Below are 27,981 nucleotides of genomic sequence, written 5' to 3'. Positions count from 1 at the left end.
CAACAGGCTGCAAATGACATTGGTATCTCTGAGAGCTCAGTCAAGAGCTTCCTCTCCTAATATGATGGATATCATAAAACTGGACATAGCGGGATTCACAGTGGAGATGGAAATGGCCACATGAACTCAGATGTGGCGAGCAAACCACGGCCACACATAGCCCTGCCAAACCAACTGGGGACAGACCAGGAAAGACACCCTGTAGGCTAGCTGTTAGGGCATGCCGCTGGAGGCTTAGCACAAAACCTTCATGTAACTATTCTCAAAGTCTGTCTCCTCAATGTGCGTTTGTAACCCAAAGTGATGGCTTCATTTCCAGCATCAAACTCCTGCCACAGTCAGAAAATCAGGCCGCAGGTTTGATGTCATCTTTTTTTTTTTTTTTTTTTTTTTCCTAAGCAGGTAGTTTAACTTGAGTCCTCTCTAGCCTTGAGACTTATTTGTGTGACTTTGGATACTGAGGCATGGGGAGATTAAGTGACTTTGTCAGTGACTTTCATTACTCAGGTAGGTCTTTCATTACTTTCATTACTGTGGTAGGTCTAGGAATTAGACCTTGATGCTGGGCATTCAGAGGAGTACTTTTCTTCCCTAATAACTAAGTGGTAATACACCGCATTCTTATTTGGAAGATTCACATTTGATTTTCAGTTCTTTCATCTCCAGAGAAAGGAGTGCTCTGGAGTCTGAGCACTCAGCATCTGAAAGTACGCAAGCCAGTATTCCTGTCAATTAATGGATGTTACAGGAATGGAGAATGTCCACTCTGACAGACACATTTAAAGGAAGGGGTGAAACAGTAGGGAATATTGCAAGCTAATTGTTCCCATCTGAACTATTTTTCCCAACTACTTTTTCTTGTGCTTCTATTACAGGTTGAATTCAATTGCTCTTTAAGCACATGTCCTACATAAAGGGCATAATGGCTGAGTTGAGAATAAACATAAAAAATGTGAATAATTTTAAGATAAGCAACCAGCCATCATTAATTCACTTGGTACTCATTAAAGTAATATTAATAATGACTTATGCATTGGATATTAATATAGTCTTCCACTAAAAAGCTGGTTTGCTTCTCATTTTATTTCAAAGAAAATAATTGATACTTAAAACTTCACCTATTCTGCCTTGTTTCCAAATCTTTTAAAAGTTAAAATCAGGAAAATAAATGATCTGTAAGGTGAGCAGTGAGCTATGAAGCTTTTTTCTCCCTAGGTCAAACATCAAATGTAAACCAGGGTAAAAATGATGAGGATTTGGTGGAAATTCAATAGCCCACCTAAAAGGAACTGGTGAGTTGCCTCCAGCTGCTGGCAAGCAGGTGTCTCTGGTGGCTTCTGCAGGGGTTTTCCTTGCAGAAGGGCTAGTGGAACTGCAGGCACACATTAGGGATGGTGGGAGCCAGCCTATGTAGGAACCAGCCCACACAACACAGTTACTGCCCAGTGTGTCTGTTTAGGTTATAACCCATGGTGGGAACAAGAGTTTCATTTCCATGGTTGTCAATCTAGAGCATTTCATGAGCAATATTACTTTCCAGATGCAAGGGTCAGGCTTGGCGATACTGATGTTCGCAGCAAAAGGCACAGTAAAGGCAGAATCCATTGCCTTGCTTTGTTCTGAGGGATTTTTCAGGTGCTGCGTTCCGTCATAAGAAAGATGAGAAATGTTGACATTGTTTTGCCAATAAGTTGAAATGAGTCTCTCCACTAATATGCTCACAGTAAGCGCAAGCTTTCAGTTATGGGAAAAGATGTGAACAACAATTTTTGTTTTCTTTCCTGGTTGAAGTAAGGAGACTTTATTGGGTATGTTCCACATTTCAAAAATTCGCCTTCATCTGGTAGTTTTGTATGGAAATTTATGTGTACCGTGGTGCTATCTGAAATGGAATGCATTCAGAACACTTTTATTCAATGTGAATTCTTTGGGGAATAAGCATGTTTAACAATGAGTACTATCATCTGTAGATTGCTGAAGTTCTTAATTGGCCTCCAATTAAGCCTAAGATTATTGAGGATGCTTTAATTGATCTCACTTTCAGATGCAATAAACTATTAAAAGCCAAAAGCAATACCAGAATTCTGCTTCTGGACATAATATAAAACCAATTGAAAATTGCTTGAAAGGGAATGCCCTGCCTAGTCTTTACTCTTAGTCTAGTCTGACTAGCCCTCCAGGAAATCTCTGTGGTTTTATAAAATCGGTTTATATACTCATTAGTGTTTAATAGCCAGTATTTTCCAGCAAGTTTTATTTTACTGTAGAGATTAGTAATATGTTAACTCCTTAAAATTCAACCATAGAGCAGGCATAAGTAAAACCTGCTGTTGCAGGAAGGCTCATTGGGATGAAAGAGCAGCTATTCCTCTTGGAAAAGGAGAATATGAAATAGTTGGGGTGCACTTTTGCTCCTTTTGACCTGAAAAAAGCATCCACTTTGTGATCACAGCCTACTCCTGAAGGGTGTGACTTGGGGCAGTTCCCACCACTAAGTAGTGCCCTGCCCTCCTTTTGGGTAAACACATGCTCTCGGTTCGTTCTTCCGTCTCTCTGGCTGGACTTTTAGTGGTCTTGGCAGCATGCAGCCCATGGATATTCCACCTTCATCCTGCCGTGCCAGACCCTGCATTGAGGTAGCACAGGTGCCACCAGTGTCTTACCCACCACCCCTGCAGTGGAGCAGAAACTGCTGCCCAGGGACAGGGAGAAGGCTATGGCTGGGCTTCCTTTGCCCTAGCAAGGTGTGGCTGGGCATGTCTGCCAGTTTGCTACCCTAGCTATTTGTTTCCCCTTGTTTTCTTATATTTTTTTTCACATGTACATTCTCCAGACATTGCCCTCTAGTGCATAATTGTTTCCCATGTTTGCACTCCAGGGCCCAGTGTCAGACATGGGCAAGGGATAAAAAATAACTTATTTTTCCCATTGTTATTGACAAGTGGGACACACACACACACCTTTATTTGGTCCCTAAACAACAACAAGACAAAACTAAAAAGAGTAGCTGCCACTGCTCACATAAAAATCCAAACTGTCTGTTAAACCTCTAATTATCAGCTTGCCTTGTGGGTAAAATGGTACCATTCAATTATTGGTTTTTGTTCGCCTGTCAGCTGCAAAAAACATATTATCACTGCTTTTCAAACCAGCAAAAAGAGCAGAAATTCTGCAAATTGCTTTCTAAACGTAGTTACTTTAAACCTAATACCTCTCTGCAGTGTGTCAGCAATTGTATAATGCGATGTTGCATGCAAATTGTATTTAACGTAGGTATTCCAATTATTTGTTTTACATTATGTAATTTTAGTGAAATTATTTCCTTTGTTGCCACATTATGTGTGGTTCAGTTTGACACATCCAACTTAGCATGTTAAAAATAAACACGCACACACACATACACACTTGCCTGCACATTTTATCAAGCTACTGTAAATACAAGCAAAAATTGTCAAATGATAGTTCTCTGCAGCCATGGTGAGGTGAGAAATAAAACCGTTTTTTCAAGAATAATCTCAGGACTGATTGTATTTGACAGTCTTTCTATGTATTTATTTATTTACTTACTTAATCTTGGAGGGTATAGGTGTCTAGGATATCCTTGATCAATTCATTTCCCCTTTGCTTGTGTGTGGTGCTGGCAGCCGCTGTCAGCGAACACCACAGCCCACACCCTCCCAGCCACGGCAGGTAACGCGGTGGCTCTGTTACACAGCTGAAAAGACTGAAGCTCCACTACTCTCATGATAAAATACATGACACATTTACATCCTACTTGCCCGGTGGATTTTGGGTGTTTCACTCCCTTAGTTTTCCATTTTTCTATTCACATCATGTGAAATCTATTTTAGTAAAGCAGAGGGAGCTCAGGGAATATTTCCCATGGAGGGTGTTAAGACCTCTCCTTCCCCTCCCTGACCTCTCCCTCTGCACAGCCTTGTAAGTGCTCTCTGCCATAAGCAGGGATCTGTAACACCATCATTGGTGGCAAGTAAATACCATTTTTGCTGAGCTCCTAATTTGTGAGCAATGCATCTTATCAAGGCGGGCTGAGAGACAGCTCTGGTTCAGCCTTTTTGTATCACATATTGCTTCTGCCATTCTATAGGATCCTGCAGGCAAGGATTCCTGACATTTGCTTTCTTTGGACAAAATTGTGATTTTTGAAGTATTCTAGCACTTGTTAAGATAGAGGTTTCTGTAAGGTCCAACACCCTCCTGCTCCCAGTGGGAAAATTCTGTGGGTTTATTTGCAAAAATAATGCTGATGTATCTTACCTGCTTGAACCGGGTCCTACTCTTCCTTTCTAATATTAGCCAAAGCAATTTGTCCACTTATTTATTTATTTGTTTGTTTGTTTGTTTATTTATTTATCTATCTATTTAGGGGTGAAGCAGGAATACTGCAATTCTGTTTTAAAAAGCTATCAGGAAAAATTTCAGTTTAAGAATGTAATCTATTATTCATCTTTTGCTATGGGAGGAAATACTTTGCTGAGGAAAAGCTCAGTGCTTGACTTGCCAGTTAGAAAATCTGCTTGCCTTAGGCAAGCGGTGAGGAGACTATTTCAAGGCTAGTTTAACCCCCAGATAGGCTTTCGTTTAGTTTTCACGATGATGGCGCAAGATGCTTTTTCCTGGATGAAGCACAGCAAAACAGAAGTACCAGCAGAGTGAGTTTCTCCAGAGTTTCCATGTCTGATCATTGCCTGTCCTTACTCAAAGACAAATGATGGTTTGACTTCTAGTGACTGAGAAGAGACCGCGAGGGGTCAGAGGCAAGGAGATTCAGCGAGGCCAGGCAGCCAGGAGAGGCAAGTCACACCTCATTAGTAGGCATGCAGGTAGGAGAGCTTTAGATTTGTTTCAGGCCCCTTGCAAAGGTGCCTTGACAGCTTGAGTTATGCTGACAGCCTCCCCTCAAAGGGAAAGAGAGTGTCAGGCAAGAGAGATGAAACATGTTTCACTGTCACCCTCCACACAGCATAAATGGATGGCCCAGCATCTTGCCATCAGCGACGTTCCCATCTGGGGAAAAAATGGAAGAGTTGAGTTTGATGTTATAAATCACCATAATTTGTTACAATTTCCAAAGACAAATATGACAGGGTGGAATTACTTTGCGGTGCTGAGACAGTCATTTGCAGAAGCCATAAAGTGCCAGTATAAATCTGAGGATGAGATATATTTAATCTGAAGAAACAGAGCACAATATCACCTCACTATATTGTGTTTACCAAGAATTTAGCTGCAGTGATGCTATGGTATTGCAGATTGCTCATTTCATTTTACCCTTTGAAATCAAAATGACTATTTTATAAAAATTTTAATGAGGCAGAAAGATTATTCTGTATAGTCTGTATTTGCTCCATTGAAAGGCGGAATTATTTATTATGTCCTCCAACAAAATGATGCAATGCTCAGTTTTGGCAATGGAAATATTTTGGGGGGTTTACAAGTGAGATTACAGGGAGCCATGATGCACTGTTACGCATTCGGGGCTGGTTCTTCACAGTTGTTCCTGTTTAACAGCTCTTAAAATAACAAACCTGCTGACATACTACTCCTTTTGGAAGTGTCCAGGTCAAAAAAGCTGTCTCTTGAAACCTTTTTTTTTTTTTCTCCCCTCCACTGATGATGGCAGAGTCCACGAAGACATTCTGAAGACAAGTTGGAAAAAATCAGAGATGAATTGGTGTTACCTTGTGACATTTAGCCTAGTTTATCGATTTTGTCTCTTCTGTAGCAGACACCATTGGAGGTAGTACATAGAAAGGAATGTGAGTGTTCAAAGTATAGAAACTGAAGACAAAATTGCTAATCATTGCCTGTATGTCATGGGTAGTTTGCTTAGCCCATCTGTACCTTGATCTACCCACACGTAACAGGAGGACATTGCCAGTCTTTCTCACCCTTCCTGTAAAATGATAAGTGGCCCATAAGTAAAAGGATTTCCAAAGAAGAGTGCAAAGTCCTTCTCAATAGTATTCAATTTAATAGCAATCTTTTTATTTCCCAAGTGAGGGGATGATGGCATATTATGCATCTTTTTCTTTAAAGGCCAGAAGAAGAGAGAAATAGGTCTAAATGTTGATTTGGCACTTACTTAGATAAGCCTTCCTCAAGCCCTGCTTTTTACTTCCATAAATTCCAGCATTTTTATGTCAGTGAGTAGATGACGATATGTTCACCCATTCCACATTTGGGTGTTATCAGGAAAGAGATGAAACACATTTCGGTATTTCAGTTGCTACTGAATAAATCAAACCACTGTGATGCAGTGTGATGGTATGAAAATTTCGCAGCCTGTGAAGTCAGTCACTCATACGTGATGAAACTGGATCACTTTCCTTAAAACACGCTCTTAGCCGGAGCTCTCAATATGTCAGCTCGCTGCTCTGGAAGAAACTGGCAGGTGTTTGAGCTTGTTGAAATGACAGTAACTTTAGTATATGTTAAGAAGAAATGGCTTAGTGCTGCCTTTCCCTCTTCCTACTGTCCTACGGGTGGAGTTTAGCTTGTTTCAGCCCTTTGAGGTGTCATTCATGAAGTCTAACAACTACAAGCAGGCAGCCCACAATAATTGCCTGTACAATTTGTACCTTTGCTGCTTTCTAATTTTCTGAGCTCTGCACTTGTCAGTGCTTCCAATACACAGCATTAATAATGGGACATTTGTTTTTATGCTTGTGTTATCATTGTGATTTCATTTTGGTTCTTAAAAGAGGAGCTAATGTGAGTGGCTACTACCCACGGAAAGTAAGGCGTGTTTCTGAAAGGGTGGCCTTTCAGGAACGTGCAAACTGGCATGTCTCTGCAGATGCTAGGGGACCTGCAGTGGGTTTGTAATCCTGCTTTAGACAGAATGAAAATAACATGAGTAGAAGGGAAGAATATCCTTTTCCTTGCTGAAATGATGTATAAATAGCATGTGAAATCTCTTCAGTGTGACTGCACAGGTAGCTTCTGGTCTACTTCCAAAAATGCTCTCGCCTGTTTCCCACACCTCTTCTAAAGACCTGCTGTCTCTATTTAGAGGGAAAAAAGTTGAAAAAATTACTGAATAAAAATAAACACCTGACTTCCATCATGAGGCAGAGGTTAACATAGGAGAGTTTCAAATCTTTCTCCTGTTATATATTCAGTTTAGAAGGAAAGAAGCAGTTCAGCATCTCACCACTCCACACTGATTTACTGCTTCAATGGAGTAGCGTTGGAAGGAAAATTAAGGCAGTGCTCGCACACACACCACATACTGTGAACATCTGCTAAACTAAACACTGAAAAGCCAGGTGAGCAGAAGTTACAGCTTGTTTCCTACAGCCTGGCCTAGGCTGCCTCAGCGATGGTCATACCCACTTTGCCCCGAGAGCAGCATGGTGCGAGGTGGAGGAGCAGCCAATGGGCGGGAAATGCCCGGCGGCACGCGCCGCGCCTCTAGCAGGGCGTGCAACAGAAGTGGGCGGCTGGAGACAGCTCGGGTTTGCACAGCAGGATATTTCCTTTCAGACAAAACCTGAGTTTAGCAGAGGAGACGGTACAGCTGGAGCCTGGCTGCCCTGGGCTGGTGGAGGTAGGCAGGGTGGGACGGAGGTTTGCAGTTCTCCCTGGCGCAAAAAAGGAGAGAGACACAAACACTGAGGAAAAGAGTTTTGTGCATTTGTTTGTCTAAATTTCCTCACTTTTTTGCCTCAGCATTGACCTTCAAGTCATACCGAAACAATCCTGAAAATGTTTCAATCCATTTTGCTGCGAGTGCTCCCAGAGGAAAGTGGCTGGACATTTCTCCGTGTGATGGGAGGGAGACATAATCACCCGTCTGGGGCACCCCGAGGTGCTGCGCAGCCATTAATGGAAGGTGATAAGGGCAGCCATGCCTTTCTCCAACAGAAACGGCAGCTTTTTCTGAGTGCCAGCGGCCTGTGCACTGCTGTGCAAACTGCTCCCCTGCCGTTCCCACCTCTCTGCCCCCTCAGGGCCCAGACAACCTTTAACTCCCAAGTTGTCAGGGGTGGGGGCATGGGGTGGGGTGGGGGTGGCGGCAGGAGTTCTTGACATTTTCAGTATTTTAACAACAACAACAAAATCCTTGCAGTTGTATCACTTTGTGCAAGCTGTTGCCTGACCTTGTAAAGCTGCTCCCAGCGTGGAAATGGTTTGTGGGCAATGTCAGCAAGAGAAAGAGGGAGCTGTAGGAGAGAGCGGGGAGAAGTATGTGAGCTGCCACCAGCACTTTCCAGAGCATTCAGGGTGAGGAAGTATGGTGAGGAGTTCTTGGCTGGTGACTGCTGCTTCACCAGCTTGGGCTGGTCCTGCTGGCAGGGGCATTGCTCACTGACTCAACCACCTGTGTAGGGATCTACTTTATGTGTCCCTTTGTCACCACACGTTTTACTTCTCTTACCGAGAATCTGTAAGACAACCCAAAGGTTTTTTTTCCCCTTTTTGTTCTGTCACTGTGTGACCATAGCTAAGTGGCTAACCATGCTGGCTGTGTTCAGATCTCCTATGGTAAGACATCGTGACTATATCTTCATTGTCATGCTCTAGCAGCTCTGGTTCATAGAAAATATGAATTATTTTTTCATCCCCTTGACCTTAAAAAACAAGAGTAGTCATGATTTCACAGTTTGGCACATAGAGTGCACAATGTGTGCGTAGCTCCAAGAGCACCTGGAGTTTTTCAAGTTCACACGGTGACCTGTTGCAGATTCCTGGTATCTGGGGTTGGAGTAGAACCACTTATCCAGCATCTATTGATCTGTGCAAACCAGTGGATGTTTAGGGAATTGACTACAGCCACTTTACCTAGAACAACTCACCCCAGTGAAAATGAGAACAAGTGATAGACATTTGCACCATGCACCAGATGAAAAAGAAGCTGCCTTGCATTTATATACCCACTGCACCTCTTCTTTCTCATCGCCTGATCCAGAGAGGATCGCTGTGTTGTCCTCTCTCCTCTTACACCCTTCTTTACAGCACTACTTCACGGAAGGTAAGTTCTCTGTAAGCCATTTTTGAGACAATTCCAACCTTTGTGAATCAAAGTGAACGGAGGAGAGGGGAGACCCTAGCCTTGCAGATTACTTTTCTTGGTTCAAAGACAAAACCTGGAGAACCCGTCTTCTGGGAGAGCACTCCCATCAGCAGAAGACCCCTGTGCTCCAGGAGGATGGCTGACCAGTCTTTGAAAGACAGAGGAGGAGCAGAGGCTCTGTGGCTTAGTTCTCAGATCTGGTGGTGGGCATCCCATTGCACACCTATTTCCACTGGTCCAGTGTAGATAGCTTCACAGGCATCGTGTCCTCCAGCACTTGCCATAAAGCTCTCTACAGTCCAGGCTGGGGAGAAGGCAGGGGATGAAAGGGTGCTCTGCTAAGCTTTCCTGTGCTCTAGGGCCAAACTCAGTTTCACAGTAATTTAATTTAATGCTCATTCAGTACCTAGCAATTGTACAGCCATTCTGAATTTGCCCTCTCATCAGTCTGATAATAAAGAGCATATTCTGCTCTGAAAATTACTGGGAATGTGAACTTCATTAGTGTTCATTTTCCTTGGGAAATCCTCTGTTTCTCTCTGTCTGTGGTCTCACCACAGGAGTTCTGTAAAAGAATAGTTTGTTAGAGCAGAATAACCGTGTCTGAACTACAAGAAGTGTATTTTGTTCTGAGAAAGCTGATTACAGAAGCACAATCACTTACAGTATCAACAGAGGATTCTTTTGGTGTAGCCTTGGCTTTTCAGTGGGTTTTACTGGTGCAACATATCATATCATGTATCATAAAAATGCATACCGTACAAGTGAATAAGCTTTTGTGGGTTAATGTGTCTGTTTCTCCTCCACGGTGTCGGTTTATTGCTTACTGTTTTGTCTTGTGCTTTTAGTGTCCCCAAAGGTCAGACTTCAAAACTTCCCCTTGGCAGATCCTTCTGCAATCCAGCAGAACTTTCAATTAGCAAAATGTTCATTATATGCAGCTAATACAGTATGGATTTACTCATTCACTTTCATTGCTGCTTCTTGGGACACTAAATAATAAGATATTCCATCTCGAAATAATTCAGGGACTCTTTGCCTGAACACTGTATCTTTCAATAACCAATCTAAATTGCAAAATACCTTAAGCAACAGCATTGTTTGCCTCGTGCTACTTAAAAATCATGAGAGCACTGGAATGAAGGATGAGGGAGCAGATCCATTCTCTACTCTATAGTATCATCCTTGAAAAGGGGACACTACAGACATTGATATACAAATGTATGATAAAAATTGAATTTTAACATATTTGGGAGGAGAGTCTGAGGTGTGTATCATGAACAGTGATAGAGCTCTTTAACAAATAACAGTGTATATTCTAGAAAAGCATATAAGGAAAAGGGATATAATCTGTATTTCTGAAGTTAATTTAGTGTCCTAAAAGGTGCCATACTGGATGTAACCTGGGTATGGGCATTTCCCAGGTGAACTATACTTTCTGCTGTGAAGAGATGAGATGGACAAAAGAATAAGTGTTAGTTACCCTTCTCTAATTTTTCTGCCTTTATGGTGTCTGTAACCTTTCTAGGTGTGTGTGATGTTCTGTAGAAACACAGATTAAAAGCAGAAGGGCCTAACTGGAGAGGTTTTCTCAAGCCCAGTGAAATGGAATTGTGTGTCCCCAAGACAGGTGGTAACAACTTAAAAGGAAGGCAACCTCAGCGTGGTGAGGAGCGGCCTCAGCATATGCTGACGATGCTGCTTCTGCCAAGTGTCACAGAAGAGATTCACCATTTATTTCTGTGTTTCATTGTGGTTCCTGTTATACTCAAAATCTTGTTTGTGTGCAGAGAGAAAGCACACCTTATATATAAAGCCAGGAGTTTATTGTTAGTATAACTGGATATTAATACTCTAATGCAAAAATCACTACTGGTCCAGATCTTATCATTACAGAATGTGTCTACGCAGAAAAAGAGAAAAATTTTCAATAATAATATAGTTAACATTGTTATACACTCACTTCATAGTTTTTACCCCTTTGCTGACATTATTCTCGCCCTTTCTCAGATCCTCTGGATCATTCTGGTGATGGGGTGGGCACTATGGTGGGTCATCAGCATTTGGACTCCTTGGGAGAAGTATGATGTTCATGTTGATAGTTTCTTCTTTTTTCCTCCGGGAATCATTCTGGATCATTTTTACATGGTTGATAACAGGCTTTTGCATCTTACACTCTCATTTGTCTGCAGCTCCAAATTACATCTAAATTTCCATATATGCTGTCTTTTGCATACGTTAGGAATTAGTTCTTTGCTATCTTTGCTATGCCTAAAAGCAGCTTTGTCCAGCTCCCAGGCTGCATCAAGGGGCTATAGGTGAGTTGTTTATAGCCATGTGGGAAGCCTGTGCCAGCCTGTGCCCTGTTCCCTTATCATCCTGTGCCTGAACTCTTATATGCCCTGCTCTGTTTCTGCCTCTCAAGACCTCTGTTGTCATACCAAGCCTGTACCTCTCTTGACAATGTCATTGTATTAGAGTCATAAAAATCCCATTCTGCACAGAATAATTGTTTATTTCTGTTATCTACATAAAACTATGGCTGTACAACACAGAGATAAGCATAAGTGAAACAAATTACCCATAGGCACCTGTTCAATTAGAGGAATTGCTGTCACAGCTAAACCAGGGGAAGCAAAGCTGCAGACAGGTCAGAAGTTCAGGCAGAGCAAACCTGACAAGCCTCAGTCTGAGTCCTTTCAAACTCAGTACAGAGCCTATGGCCTGTTACTAGCGATGGCAATACCTGTTAAAGGGCTCGGAGCAGTGTTATAGCCACTGCTGGTGATGTTAAATGCATGTTTGGGGTAGATCAGCCACTAAATTCCTGCAAATGGCAGCAGAAAGAGCTGGAAAGGCATTAAGTTTCTGCTTTGCTACAAATAGCTGCTGCAAGTCATTGTGGGAAACATATAAACTCCAAAGATGGTCTTAACCTTATCCTTGGGAGTAAACACAGCACCTGAAATGTGGATTATTCCTGTAGAAGTAAAAAGTAAAAAGAAGCAAGACACACCTTGCTGCCTACCATCCTCCCAAAGTAATTATCTTAGTCCTAAGAAACCATGTGTTCCTAAGAATTTACAAATGGTGGGATTTATTTCATCTAATATTAGAAATCTCTGCATCTACACTCCAGCTAGTCACCATAGGCTCTCTTTTAGTCTGCAGAAGAAACAGGCACTTTCAGTGCTACCCATTTGATCTCTAGATTCTTTGGAAATGGCAAAGGCAAACAGGAAAACTTCGTTTTCTGTACTGTCTGCAAGAGAAGGTAACTAGCTCAGACGAAGACTGCAGATGTCTAATTTTGAGTGAGATAAATAATTCCCAGCATATCCACTTAAAATGTATTCCACAATTCCTGTTTTAAATTCATGCTTTGGAACTCTACATTGTTCTGAGCTTTGTACTGCGAAACAAAAGAAAAGACACTTGCATAAAATTAGTAGAGGGCGACAGAAAATTTCAGCAGTTACAGTTCCCCATTGCTGTCCTGTCTATTTAAAGAAAACTCACTGTGTATATTTTTGGTCCTTCCCTCTGTGGCAGAGAAGTGGATGTATTACCAAAGGTGTGTATGGGTTAAATTTACAACATCAACCTAAGCAAAAAAGTAGTCAAATATAGAAGCACTGTTTCTCAAAGGGAATAATTGAATAGGATGAATAATCACACCCTGTATTTCTGAGTTCTGGAGGACTAAGCCTCCTCTAATAAAAGATGCAAGGAGAACAAATGATTTAGCACAATTATATGCAGAGCCAACATCCCAAGAAAAATAATCAAAGCAAAGGATAGCTGGAAAACCTAGAGGGTTCACAGCTGCAACTCAGCAAACCCAGCTACTGGCTAAATCCAGACCTCATATATCACTGAAAGAAGGCCAGTAGGACAATGTGTCCTGACTGTGACAGCCCTTTGTGTGAAACTTATGGCAAAGCCTCACTTTCCATAGATTTATAAAGCTCAGGCCAGAAAAGATCATCTAGTCTGATACCTTATAATATCAGAGAACATTAAATTTCTTCCAGTTAGCTCTCAGTTGAGCCCAATGACTTAGGTCAGCCAAATGCATTTGAGTCTTCAGAACGTTAAATGACACTGTGTCAAAGAAATTCAGTAGCTTGCTGATACTTAGAACTATTTAATAATGAAGTTTGGATTAAGCAGCACTGCAGAAGATAGTAACTGATTTTGCAGATTCATGAACTCTGAAGAGTCTTGCTTTTATAGTGTAGACATAAATTCATCTGTATAGTTTTATTTCAAGGTTTAAATAGCTCGGTTTCACCATACAGTTACCTCTGTCTCCTAGCAGTGCACCTCTGCACACTCCGTCAAAATCAGAAAGTCTGGTCCAGGATCCTTGGGATCCTTCTTATCTTCTCCTGCACAAAAGACCTATGTAGAACATAGAAGTTTCACAGAAACTTTTCTTCTTGATACCTTTTTTTTTTTCTTTGTCTTATGACAAGGTGATTTGGTGCCTCTCTGCCCTCCCAAAGCAGGAACAAGTGGAAGGCTGTGTTGATTTGTGACTGTGTCCCTGTGTTCTTATGGTGTTCCACATTTTGATCCAATCAGGAATGAGACGCTAATTTTACAACCCTTGAGTCATTCATTCTTCCTCAGTATACAAACCATTCCTGGGTTATATTTGATTGGGCAAATTTTCAGCCAAGCTCCTGCTATCAACAAGGATATCCAGGGAGCTCCTACAGTCTTCTCCAGGTGAAAAAATGGACAGTACCACATCTGTAGTGTGCAGCTACCAATTCGTTATCATGTCATGGTGATATTTTATGATGGTATGTAAGTATAGGATTAGGTGGCAAGACCTTATGATCCTTTGGGGATGCTTAATGTAGGAGTTTTTGCAAGTTAAAAAAGAATGGTGGAGTGTGATTCTTCATAATGTAGTGGAAAGGTAGTGTGGAAAGCTGGTGTCCTTAGATTCAATGCCAATGGAACTGGGACAGCAAATGAGGACCAAATGCGTGGGAGCTTGCTGTGAACAAGTATCATTCACCTAGGCCTATCACCCCAACTTTTATATTTCTTGGAAAAATGATGGTTGGGACTTCATCCACCTAATTTGTAGATCTGACTTACGCCCAACTATCACCTGTTTCATGACACAGCTAAGTGTCCATATTCCCCATATGTGCAATACAAGTAATGAGGTGCCTCTGGAGGCCTCCAGAAAGGGTTCCTTTCTACCAGTTTTAGGTAACTAAACACAGGCAGGCAGAGTGCACTCCTTAGGTCCTTCAGAAGGTAATCACAATAATCTGCTTTTCTCCATTGGTTATATTAGGAACTCACTCCATGTAGGCTGCTTTGTTACGTGTCTAAAATGTAATTAAGCCTGGATGTTTAAGTTAGGTGGATAGGCTCTTCTATAGGTATGTTCTTACCATACGCTAATTACCTCATGTCGTGTAACTCCAGATAAGAGCACACCTTTAATAAGACTGCACCTTTTCCACTGGTGCTTGGAAGGCAAATGTGAAGGATGTGTGTTCTTTTTCTGAAAATGGACTGTGTTGTGGTAGTCAAAGGCAAACCAGAAAATTGTCTTGGATCCATTACAGCAGAGTACTAACAGGCTTCATAGCTTTGTATTTTTCTTTTCTGAACCACATAGTCGTACTGGGATTGCAGAGCTTCTCCAAAGTAAAAGAGAGCAATGGCTCCTTTTAAATTTGACTGAGTATTGTTCACATAACCCAGCAGAGAAATGCTAATTAGTAGTTAAATTAGATGCCTCTATCTGCATTTGTCCTTGGAGAGATGGTAGATATAATTTTCTAGCAACCTTGTTAGCCTCTTCTCATTCAGTGCGCTGGATTAAAAACCAATACAATGACCCAATGGGTGTATCTCATAACAGAATATCTGTTACGAGTAAAACGCAGTTTAACAGCCAGCCATGCAGACAGTGATGCTTTACTCTCTGTAATATAGCCACGTAGCTACCTTGTGCTGTGGCAAAACAGAGGACGAGGAGACACTGGGGACCACAGATTTCTTACCTCCTCACAGCCTCTTGACAGCTAAACTCTATAATCCACGTTGCGGTATATTGCCTTATTGTGAGAAACATACCTTGGAATATTGCAATAAAAAAGAAACATTTGAATATTGTACATCTCCATTGCACATACCGGTCAAGTTTCAGGTGGCCATTTAGATGATGTTATTGCAGTGGACGAGTTAATACAGGAAGCAACTTACACCTTCATTTTTCAACCCAGCCCTGCAACCGAGTAAGAACTGTCAAAGGCTGGAAACAGTATCTACAGAGTCCCTATGCAGAGTTGCTGTTATAATGCCATGAGGGTGGTTTAGTCTGACATGTTTTACTTCACGCTTGCTGTTGTCTTGGTGCATGCCCCAGCTGGTTATGACAGCTTAGTTTATTTGCAACAGCTCTCTGAACAGTGTTCACTTGATTGTATGCAGGCATCTGGGCATAACTGCAGGAATAACTGCAGGCTTCTAAAAGGGGACCCAGTTTTAGTAAGAAAAATACTCCCAAACCACGTCACTGTCACAGCTTTACACCATAACCGGACGGGCAAGTGCTCTGCCTTGTCACCGCACTAGAAAGACCTCTCCATTTCTGGCAAATGAGAAATTGCTCTGGGAATTTGAATTTGAGTGTTTACAAAAAATAGGATTACATTTGCAAGATATGTAACTCATTGGCTGTATGGCTTGCACTCCTGAATCACTTAGGTGCTCATAAAATGCAATTCTTAGGCTACTTTTCTTTACAACTTCTGCCTAGCTAATCTCATAATAGAAAACGAAGGTATATTTCATAAAACAAAGGAAAGATAAGAAGTACTGCCTTCAAGCTATGACAGGTTAATCTGTAAGAATCATTGACATGGTATCTTTTTGGCCAAGAATACATCAGGTTTCAAAAACCATTTGATATTTATAAAGACAACACAAATATCCAGCAATATTAGGATTTTAGAAGATTTTAGTAGTAATACAAATCCCTGTGCTTCAGGGCACAAGCCAATATCTAATTAATCAAGGTTAGAAAGAAGTCTTATAGGAAAAACTGCTCTATTGTGGGATTTCTACAGCAAGTTTTTAGCTTGTTACTCTCAAGTATTTGATGTTGAAACAAGCCCAGACTAGAAAGATGAGTGATCAGGTTCCATATGGGATTTGCTGTTTCTGTTCCTCATTATGTATTTATCACACAGACATATATTAAGTCCCTCACACAGTATTTCTGTGTTGTTCCCCATTTTCTGGTGTCACAGTCTATACAAACTCTCATTGAACAGGATATTCTCTGTGCTCTCAGGAGCACATCAGTGTTGCTTCCTAGCTACATGACCCAGCTGTCTCCATTACATGCCTGATCAATAAATATCGAAAGAAGTAAAGTGAACAAATGAAAAGCACTCACTAAACATGTCTTTTTCCCAGGAAAGTCGTGATTTCAGATATTAATAAATATTTATATCAAATTCATTATTCCCATAGACTATGGAAGAATGGGGAATTTGCATTGTGCTTCCAGCAACCCATGCAAATTACTTCCCTGTTTCTAAAGTTCTGTGGTCATTCTGCACAAGAAGTAATGCTCCCCTCATGTGAGTGCTTGTCCTCTGTGCTGCCAGCTGTTGCTCCCAAGTCCCAAATCACAGGTCAAGAAGAGGCAATGTGCAATATGCAACCCTAAATATTTCAGAACTGCCCCTTTTTGTCTCCTTTCCTCACACTGCCATCTGACAGCCAGAGCTCTTTTGAAGTATTTTCAACTAAATTATCTCCCATGTAGTGGTTTCTCAATTCCAGAAAGAACTTTTTCATGAAAAGAGGGGTTGTACAACATTGATCTGGTGGTGAGATCTTCAGCCAGAGTACCAGAGACAGGCATTTAGCTGCTTCCTTTGCCTGATTTAGATCAGGGGCATGACCCTGGTTTTCCCATGTTTTAGACCAGTGACCAAATCACTGAGCTATCAAGGCAATCACTTCTGCTCTCTGGCCCTATTAGTATTTCATTAGTGAATCAAACAGAGTGACATGCTGAACCAGGGGTCTCCCACTCCCCTGTGTGTGCCAGGCTGTCCCATACTTGGTGGTCAGGTTCTATGGCTTCTGCGACACAAATCCAGGAGATCTTGGCTTCATCCCACTGGGAAAGAAGATAATTTCCAAAATGTCAGGAAGTATGACAGGCTATAAAACTCTTACTTGGCTCCAACCTTGAGTTTCTCATAGGCTTGCATCCACCTATCAAAGTCTGTGTAAGTATGACTAATGGATAGTCTATATTTCTCTCATCTTGTGTGCTGATTTTTGCAGAGCTAGAACAAATGCTATTTCATCAATTTAAACAATGGATGGGGGTGCAAAGAGATGATGGGTGCTATGGGGTCTGTAACCACTACTGAGGCCGCCCAGTAACATGACAGTCCTGTATGAGAACAATCACCCAGACCCACACAGCCACAGAGAATGTGCACAAATTTGAATTTGCAAGTAAAAGACACAACATCCAACAAAAACGTTACCTACTTTGGCTGCCCAGTTGGGACAGAAGAGAATGGCACAAGGTGAATGATAAGGGTGCAGCTGGACATGTGTTGAGCTACAGACTGTCAAGGAAATGTGCATACATATGTGTGCTGAGATGTCTTCTGTCCACAGAGACAAGACTGAAGAGGAAATAAAGAAGTGTTTTCTTTAACATTCTGGGAGTTAAGCAGACATATTAACTCTGTGGAATTGCTGAAGCAAGTTGTAAATTATGTATGAAATGGAAAATCCTTGTCCACTGCACGGAGTATATGACAGGCTGTGCATTCGCTGCTGTACTGTGCTGTTTGCTGTGCTAATAAATTCAGACAGAGCCAGAAAACTCCACCAAGCTCAGAAGTTTTGCATAAAAGAAACTAAGGAGGCAAAACACGAGTATTCTATTTTGTGGGATGATCTAGTGGTTTAAGCATCTGATCTGAAACACCTAGGCTCCGTGAAACCACAGGTTTAAATCCCATCTGGATTCATTTCACCCTTTTATCTCTCAGAAAGAGATAAATCGAGTACTCTGTACTTTTACTCTGAAGGGGTTCCACAGACAACATCATTTAAAAACAAACCGAAAATCTTCATATTTTGGAATATTTTGTTTCCCTGAGTTTTAAAAAACATTGTGTTAATCTTGATGGCAAAAGATAGGTCCCATTTACTCTTGAATGCCATGAAGTCAGGGGAGTTTGTGCTCATACTGCCCATGATGAACACCTCTTTGGCAATTCCCGTGGTTAAAATACACCAGGTTACATATCACTGTATTTTGTGAGACATCAGTAGGAATCAAGGACTGACAACCATTTGGTTAGCACCAACCAGCCTGGACGTTTCCAATGAGCCCAGCTGGGCTTATCCAGAAATCAGAAGCAGCACTGATCAGTACATGTGTAAGAACCTGGTACTAAAATACTGAGAAAATTTCATCAAAGATGAAAAAATTAAGACAAAGAAGAAAAAGAAGAAGAAGAAGAAGAAGAAGAAGAAGTGTGCATAAAAAATTCTCCCACCACTTTTGAAGTTTGATAAAAAAGATATAATCACAAATTTAAATTCTGGAAGATCAACCATCTTTAGGCACACCATCCCAGGAAAAATAGGGCACAGTCAGATCCAACACCACAGAGAACTGTGTTAATCTCCTCCTCAGTTAAGTGCCATTCAGGTGAGTGAATAAACAGCATTTCACATTTAAGTTGCCATAACCACATCTTGTACTTCCCCTCTTGCTCCTCCTTCACCCTGCCCTCCCCTCTCCACTTCCCTTTGTATTGATACTCTTGGCCTTTCATGGTGGCCTCACGATCATGTACTTGCATGGGAGTAGCTTGGACTAGAGAGGTAAACTTATGCTTTTAGATTTCTGTCTCTCTCTGGAACCACAGAAAAACGTAGGTTGGAAGGGATGTCCATGGCCCAACCCCTGCTCGAGGTAGGGCTGCCTTCACAGGACACATTCTGTCAAGGATGAAAACCTCCAAGGACAGAGACCACAAGCTTTCAGCAAGCTGAGGCTCCTGTGCTTTGACTCTCATACAAGGAATTTTCTCCTTATGGCCTGCCAGAATTTCCCCTGCTGCAATTATTTCTTCCTGTTATTAATACATTCTTTATTATAATTTCCCTTATTGATAGAAAAGAAAAAAAAAAAACACTTTCTCTTTTTTGTGAACTTGTTCACCCAGCAGTTTCTCTCCCTGCTATAAGGGGTGATTTTCAGTGCTGTCACCCATCTCTGCAGCAACGGGGGAATCTTCTGAGCAATCAGGGCTCAGTTTGTCAGCACCAGGTTCTCCAGGATGCAGGAGGAGCATGTCAGTGCAGTGCAAGTCGAATGTAGAGTACTATTGCTCTTGGGTTTGGATTTATTACATAGGTCTTTCCTTTTCCTCTTTTTCCAGCCAACCCAAGCAGCTGGGTTTTTTGTGTTTTGGTTTGGGTGTTTTTTTGAAGTCATCCCCTATCTGAAAACAGATTTCTCCTCTATCCATGCTGACAATGGTTCTTCGAAAAATGGCATCAGTTGCTCTGGTATTTCATGTTAAGCCTAGGTCAAAGCAGAGTGTGAACCCTTAACTCACATAGTACTCAAATATCTAAACAGCGCAAGACTTGGTGCTCCACTGCCAGACTCTGCAAAGAGGTGCTGGACACCTTGAGGTGGGAGGAAATTATCTCAGTCAGTTCAGCACTGGATGAAGCCCAGATAAGTTACCACCAGCATCCCAGAAACAGGTCAAGAGGAGAGCCCAGCCTGGAGCCCTGACCTCAGGAGACCTCCCCTTCCTCGGTTTCACCCTGGCCAAGGTCAGCAGTGCTGCTCAGCTGGGACTGGATCCTGCCACCTGCAAGTCCATCATGCCATCAGCCACCTGCAGCCACATCTCCATGCCCGACCATCTCCATGCCTGACCTGTCTCAAAGGTCTCCGCACTCACATTCAGGGCATATATTTTCCAGTTTCATGATTTTTGCTGTTAGATCTTGAATCCTTTGCTAAACGGTTACCAAAGCAGAATGCCAAGGATGCTAAAACACATGAAGCTGTACAGGTGAAGACCTGGTAATGCAGCAGCTGAGGCCTTCATGCAGCAGAGAAAAGCTACCTGCACCGAGGATGAAATGAAAAGTACATCCTTGTGTTTAGCACTTCAGAAGATTTCCTTGGGTGGAACAGCTTTTGTCTCGGCCAGAAGCAGTGTCATCCCCTAGGAAACAGTCATCCTCTTGGAAATAAAGACATATTTAGATTACAGAGGCTTCCAATAAGAAGAGAAGGAAAAAAAAAAAAAGAAAAAAAAGAAGAAAAAATGACAATACAAAGCATTAAGGTTAGAATGTGATGTCTGCTTTGAAAAAAAAAGGATCAAATACTTACCAGGGCTGAGAGTGTTCTGCCTGAAAGAAATGCCTTTATGAGAGATATAAAGGTAATAAAAATAGCCAGTACTCACAAGAAATGGTAAAAAATTAGTCTTTTCCTGAGAGCAGATCTAGCTGTACATTAGGTTAAAAAAAAAACCCAACAACCTAGAGCAATCAAAGAGGATTTTTCCCTCCAGTGTGTATTTTCAGGGCAGTTGTGCTCACTTGTGGATGGTGTTAAAACACTTTAGTTTTCATTGTAGAAAATAGAGTTAGAGAAAACAGAAGTGGAACGGACCTCGAAAGGTCATCTAGTCCATCTCGTTGCCCAAAGGCACAGTCATCTACGCCGACAACATCTGGACAGATGCTTTGTTTCTTAAACAGCCATTTCGCACATCGATAAAGGCTGGTTCAAAATTAAACCACATTAAACACCAGCTATTTTAGAGATAACATGTCTCTACATTGTCCTAGAAGCACCTGAGAGAAGGAAGGAGCTTCGCATTTCTGTTTCTCCTCTGATGTCCTGCTTTGCTGTCAGGGAACAGATGCTAGTTCACTGTTCGTAGGCAGGAGAGGGGGGGTGGCAGGGATGGGGTGAGCAGTGCTGCCCCCCTGGCAGAAAAGGCAGGCAGAGCAACCACGGGGGCTCCACTGGGAGAGCCACCACCATCTGCAATGACAGCGTGTTGACGGCCATGCAGCCAGAGTTCCCAAATTTAGCCAAGTTGTGGTTAGACCCGAGTTGTGAACCCACCAGGAATTCAGTCTGAGAACAAGAAGTGACCACAGGAGGATGTCACTAGCTCAGAACTGAGACAGAAATGAAGCTGCTGGGACATTTGGGGAGGAGATGTTCAAGCTGTACTAAGACTAAGCAAAAGGTCAAGCAAATGAACTGTCATAGTTGTTCACTCTGGGACAGTTGTAATTTATTTGAGGCTAGTTTCTGCTGACTTTAATGGAATTTTGCACCTTATGCAAATATGTACTTTATTTGTCCTTGTCCTTTAAATATTACACTTTGTGTTGCTCTTCACAGCGTTTGTGGAATAATTTGTTGAAATCAGATGTGAGCAGAGAAGACGTTTGGTAGAATGAAAACAATTAGATATGCAAGTGGCAGAAAAGTGATACAATTATTCTTTTCAGCCAAGTCAGTTTCCCTAAGTGAGATTAGTTAATTTTCACAACAATTCTGCTTTCTATTTTGAAAGTTGACCTGTTGTTTATTTAGTTTTTTTGGTCAGCGTAAGCTGTGAGAGGATCTCACACACACCCTTTGCAGCTGATTCAAACCCCTAATTTAAACAGTTAAATCAAAACCTTCCTTGACTGCTTGTTTTACAACCATTTAAAACTAGTACTGTCTAAAACCTTAGAAAATATTCAGATGGACACCTGAAAAAGTATCTTAAAATAGTTTCTATTTTATGACATTTAGGCACTATATAATTGGATTGCAATATAAACTGCTGTGAACGTGTAACTGTGGCTTGTGTGATGCACGCATGGAGTGCTGCATGCATGGCTGACAGAACAGTAGGACTGTAGCAGGGTGTAATTCTTTGCGGTATCCTGGAGTGTTTCAGCAAATGCTTCCCAAGTAAATTAATGGATTTTGTCCCTTGAAGGTCAGCCCTCTTCAGAGCATCTTGGTTTGGCTATGAACACTGCGAGCTGCGTGAGTACCGTGCGCGTGTGTGTGTGTATGTAATGGCAGCTTTTAGCTGGTCACAAGTCAGTCACCATACATTGACTTTCACCAAATTTTCATTTCTTTAGTGAGGACATTTTTTCCAGACCAAATTTCAACCCCCAGCTATTTTCTCTATGGAGGCATTGTAACTTTCTATAACAATGGAAATAGTTTTACCCTGTGTTTGGGCAGAAGGTCATAGCCACAGTGGAGAAAGATCCTCCTTGTGCTGCTATAAGCCTAAGATTTTATTTGGACCTCCTTTCAGCTCCAGCTCATGTGTCTGTGTTCCAACATCTGCTCTAATGAGAAAGCAGCCCTCAGGATGGTGTTTCCCATCTGTAACAAAGATAAAGCTCTATCTTTGAGACACATTTGTTGCTGCTATTGTTTTTTGCAAGGACATAACCCAAGTCCTTTTAAGTCATTGTGAAGACTTCACTTGCTCCCTGGAGAACAGGGCCCACCGTGAGGAAAAATGCCATAGGGTAATTTTGTTGTATTTCATTTTGATGAGGCTCATCCTTTTTAGAATTATCATCTTTGGGATTATCTCCACACATCTTCCTCCTTTATTTTCAAGACCGTTAACCTGCATGAATGATGATCTTTTTAATATTTCCTTCCAGAAAATATGTTTCTTTACCAATATCAGCTTTTCAAGGGCAAGTTTGAATGTTGATTTTCAAAGCTAGAGCATTATGGTGCTTTCTGTGGCATCACAATACAATGACTCATGTTATCAAAACCTGTGCTTAGTAAAGAAAGTATAAGGACAGAGAGTTTCCAGTACATATTCCAGAGGTGGGAAGTTTGGAGTTGTCTGAAGAGATTGTCACTTCACATTAGTGTTGTCAAGATGAGTTAACTGAAGCATGATGTGCACAGAAATTACTTTTTCAGTTAATAGATATAAGGAAAAATAGACGTAAGTGTGATATCATCAGTAAAATATTTATTGCATAGCTGTTTAGGTTCTATGTAAAGACTAGAGTTGATTGAAGATGGGATGCTCATATGCAGACCATAGCTCTCAGCACTGCCTAGGCTCCGTTATTGAACCCACTTCAGTTTTGTCTTTACTGACTATTCATAAATTATTTTGACCTTTAGTCCATGGACTTTTCCAATACCTTGCACATTTTCTGGCAAGGAGAGAATTCCAAAAGATTAGGAGACTCATTTCTTTCAGTCAAAAGCTTATCAGTACCTTTTGTACCTATCGAGCTGCTCAGAAAAAAAACCACCCACACTTCAAGACAATTTTTAAAGTGCAATTTCTGATTGAGTTAGAAAAGCTGACAGACAAGCATTTGTTTTATCTATTTGTTTTATTTATTATTCTTTAGTACTCCCATCCAGGACATCTGGATTCAGCAAAAACAGTCTTAACCAAACCTGATCTAAAAACCTTTGGACTGAATTTTGCACACATCTTTCTGTTGGGTTTCACCTCATTCACACTGACCAGTTACCTCCACAGCTGAGCAGCAGACACTCCAGCCTCTGAATGCATTTTATGGAAATTGCATTTGTAAGTGCAAAGTAATCTCATGATCCTCACAAGGTCTATAAGCCACTTGCCTGTAAGCCACTTGCACCCAGTATTAGCATCCTGTTAGCGCCTTTTGCACAGCAGTGAGTTTAAGCACACTCTATGGTCTTTTAGACTGGAAGGATTTATGCACGTGAACTGTGAATAGGTCTATAAAAACCAGGAATGCCCACAATGCATGAAATTAAACATCTTGTAGGACCAAGACCCAAATTCTTTCCTAGCATCAATTTTCAGTTTGTTGTTTTTCTTTCTTTAGGGGGGTGGCGGTGAGGAAAAATATAAATATTAATCCCTTTCTCACTGCAGCACACTGTTACTTAATTGACTGTGATCTTCCTTCAGGCTATCAGAGATCTCTGCTGTCAGGGAACTTTCCAGGGCCAGAGCGAAGGAGTCTGGAGGGATGCAGGGAAGGAGAAAAGGAGCAAGGCTGTGGAGAGCCATGCTGGGGATGCACAGGGGAGGCCAGGGCTGAGACCAAGCAAGCAGAGGAGGAAGGCAGAGGAGAAGGGGCCATTTCATATTGAGCCCAAGGCTCCCCAGAGGTGCAGTGGAATCTGCTGGGAAGTGTTTTAATGACTGATCGGAGAGCTGGCTGTGATTTAAAGTGGTGGTGCTACCAAATCAAACCAAACCATATAGCCCATATAACCACATATAACCATGTTTCCAGGACAGCCCTTTCTCCTTGGATTGAATGAAAGTAGAATCACAGACCTATTTTAATCTCCTTGAAAAATATTTAACTTTATGGAAAGTTTCCTTAAAAGAGTCTTTCAGGAAAGGGACTTATTCTACTTTTTTTCATGTTCTTCCTGAGATTTTGCACAAGATTTGTGTCTCAGATGGCGATATTTTCTACTGATGCAAACAGAGTCCTATTATAGCTGAACTGATTTACAACAGCTAAGAATCTGTCCATAAAGCCAAATCAACCTTCAAATTAGACTCAAAAGAAATACTACCAATTAAATTTAGTCTGTGACCTCTAACATAAGTTTAACAAGCTCAACACATTATGGATATCAGTAGGGAAAAAAATCAATTAAACTTAAAAAAAATATCAAATCCCCAAAGTCTAAATCTTGACAAAAGTAGTTCAAAAATCGTGTAGCATCCAGCTGTTTCCATGGTTTCACATCCTGTGTTCCAGTTTTTAGGGTGCTATATAGGATATGAAAGCAGCCTGGAAAAAAAGCCCTCCATGAGAAAAACCCTTATTTCAGTTCCCTTTTGCTTTGTTTCATTTTTTTCCAGATGCTAGAGCTTATGGGTTTGTGCTTGATTGGGTTGGGGGGGGAGGGGAGGGGGGGGGGCGGGGAGCGGGGCATGGAAGTGGAGGGGGGCTCGCTCGCTCTCTTTCTCTGAAAAAGCCCTGTATTTTAATTTGGATTTGAACACTTCAAAGCCCTCAGAGATCCTGGGACTGTTTCCACTGTAGGCAATACCAAACCTTTCATTGCCTTTGGCAGGAGCTGGATTGGGCCCCAAGAAAGAAACTGAGGGAAAAATACATCACCTTTTCTCAAAGCCCCTTTCCCCCCAGAAATAAGCTAACATAACCACCCTGATGCAAGAAATTTATTAAAAGCAAATAGTCATCTTGTGCTACAAATCCTTCTGAATACAATGTTTTGACTAAATGACATTTAGCAGTATTGTAGCTTTAATGGTAAAGAAAACACTAGCAGCTCAGTACTTAAACCTCTGTCCCATGGTGAATATCATTTTCAATATCCTGTAAAAATTCTTTGAAGTGTTTGTACCCAGACTGCCCCAATGGATTTACTCAGAATTAGTTAATAGTGAGAAAGCATTGAACTAAATTTATCGGTTACGGTCTCTCATGATCACATAAAAAATAAAATTAAAAGAAACCCTCTATAGAATACTTTATCAGGCTTGGTAATGGCATCATCTCTGACAGTAAGGCAATAAAAGCATATTAGTGACCCCCTGATGAAACATGTTTACAGGCAAAGTCAAAGAGATTGATCATTCTATCCGGAAAGTGGCATTTTCCTTCTATGTGCTGTTACTGCTAGCTGCAGAAGCATACTGATCCACTAATGTACGACAAGAAGGAAATGTGTGAAAGGGGATGCAATTATCAAGTCCTGTTCAGCTTCTCAAAGAAACTTGGGAATCCCTTCTGTTCCCAGCCTGAGCTCCCTTGTTATACTGGTAATGTTACTAGCACTAAGAAAGAGAACCAAAAAGTTACAGCCAAAACTCCAGGTGTTGTTGTGCTGGGCTTCACCAGGTATCATTTGTCCCAGAAATATTTGCAGTATAAATAGGTAAGAGAGACAAGAAAAATGAGAAAAGAGAACAGTTAATTAAGGGAGAAACTTTCCCAAGATCATAGCAAGGCCAAGAAAGAATCTGTCTTCTAGTGCCATGAGACCATGCTGGGCAACCTGTCCTTAGCAGTCACTGCTGGGGTTTTGAGATATGGTCTTTGGGATATTTCCTATATGTTCATACTCTCATATTCAAAATCCCAAGCCCTAGTGACACACTGATTTGTTTCCTGGGGTAACATTGTCTTGTAGAGTCCTTTTAGTCCATTGCAGTTTTTCTCATTTTAAATCTTTTTTAGTCTGTCACTCAGTCTGCTATATTTCTTCCTGTTTCTCCAGTTGCTTCATTTATTATTTGGGCAAGAATGGCAATTTTTGTATGACATACATGACAGTGGGAATTGCATTTTTTCTATTTGAACAGTTCACCTCTTAAACGATGGACCAGCGCTCTATTAGGAAAGGATTGGTCTTGCTCAGAAACTGCCCTGCTTTCATTCGTTCCCATCTATATTTTCTGTAAAATGAAGCAAAAACAAGTCTATGCATTTCTGAACCACTTTTAGCCCTCATCTCATCTCCTATCTAAATATGTAAGTCAAACATCACCTTGAGTGTTCCACAGTGCCTCTGAGCACAAACCAGAACCTCGTGCTTTCCCAGTCCCACATCTCACCCTGTCCCTCATTACACAGTCAGTGTGGCAGGCATGGCTGCAAGAGAGGGTAATTAATGTAAATATGTTTTTCCTGCTCGTTTTCACAAACAATAAATGCTTGATGATTAGCCAAGTAAAGTGGAGCTATTACTGCTGTAAAGCTCTCTTCCTTGATTTCCTTGAGCCTTCCCCTTCCCCCATGAGGAAAACTCCAACATCAGCTCAGCCCTTGCACATGGACCTGTGTTGCAGGGTGAGCAGGGGAGATGGGCAGCTGAGGCTGCGTGCAGAACGGGAAAAGGGATGGGCTCAGGGGGATGTCTTTGGAGCACTGCAGTATGTGGATTGGCAGTGGGAACAAGGCAGGATGATGTGTGTCTTGACAGAGAAGAAGGACTGGGGAGGGGTCAGGAGTCAGGGCCCAAGGACTGGGTATCATTGTATATGAAGGAAAAGCTTCAAAACATTGAACATTTTTAAAGCCTTCTCTTTCTGTTAGTTTACTGATTGTCTTAAAAGTCAAAATAATCACAGATCTTGGTTAGTCATTCACTTCTGTGTCATTATCCCTGTTTCTGTGTTAAAGTCCAGCTGAGTCATTGTCTGGCTGAACTAAAAAGGACATTAAATATGAACCACATAGGTGCAGGCAGGAAGAAGAAAAAATTTAAAAAATTGATTTACTACAGTTTTCCTTGGTGTAAGGGATCCATTAAGGTTTTGCCATCTCAGCTGGGTCCCATGTACTTTGTTGCTCTTGAGTGCTCAAGACATGCCTAAGGCAGAAATATCTTCTTCTAGCTAATCAAAAGACCATATCTTTTCCTGCCATGTGGCAGGAAGATCAAGCAGCCACGTGTTTTTCACCTTTGCATTAAATTACCAAGCGTTGCTGTACAATGGGTTGATGGAGAACATGATGAAGAGTATCCAGATGGTCCAACACATGGTGACCTGTCACATCAGCAACACAGATTGATAAGAGTTGATCAGTTCAGTTCATCACGGACCACCCTTGGCTCCTTGTTCAGTACTGTGTTTTATTTTTAAGACATTTATTTTCACGGCTTTCAGCTGTCTGAATCTTGACTCTTTCCTTGACCCCATTCCTCACTGTGCTGATCACCTATAGCAATAATCATCCATGGCAAGTTCTCTGGAGCAGCAACTGATGGATACCAGAACAAGACTTCAACAAAGATGACAGGACCTTCTAAATGGACCTTGAACCAGACTATGGCCAAATGTCAAATCAGCCATGCTCCTGGCAACATCTAGAATGAG

General features: G+C 41.5%; 1 protein-coding gene across 2 annotated transcripts in view; it reads left to right on the top strand.

Annotated features, from left to right (window-relative positions):
- The window catches only part of ADARB2 (adenosine deaminase RNA specific B2 (inactive)), a 353,051-nt gene that overhangs the window by 113,488 nt on the left and 211,582 nt on the right, over positions 1–27,981 (top strand). The window contains exon 1 of one of the 2 annotated variants that reach the window (XM_080385113.1): positions 1–27,981. This exon is cut by the window's left edge and continues 28,469 nt beyond it. The exons of the other annotated variant lie outside the window; for it this stretch is intronic. The gene's annotated coding sequence lies outside the window, so the exon portion shown is untranslated. 2 annotated transcript variants of the gene reach the window in all.

This window comes from Falco punctatus, assembly GCF_963210335.1.
Source record: "Falco punctatus genome assembly, chromosome: 4".
NCBI lineage: Eukaryota > Metazoa > Chordata > Aves > Falconiformes > Falconidae > Falco > Falco punctatus.
This window is presented reverse-complemented; position numbering and strand designations above follow the sequence as displayed.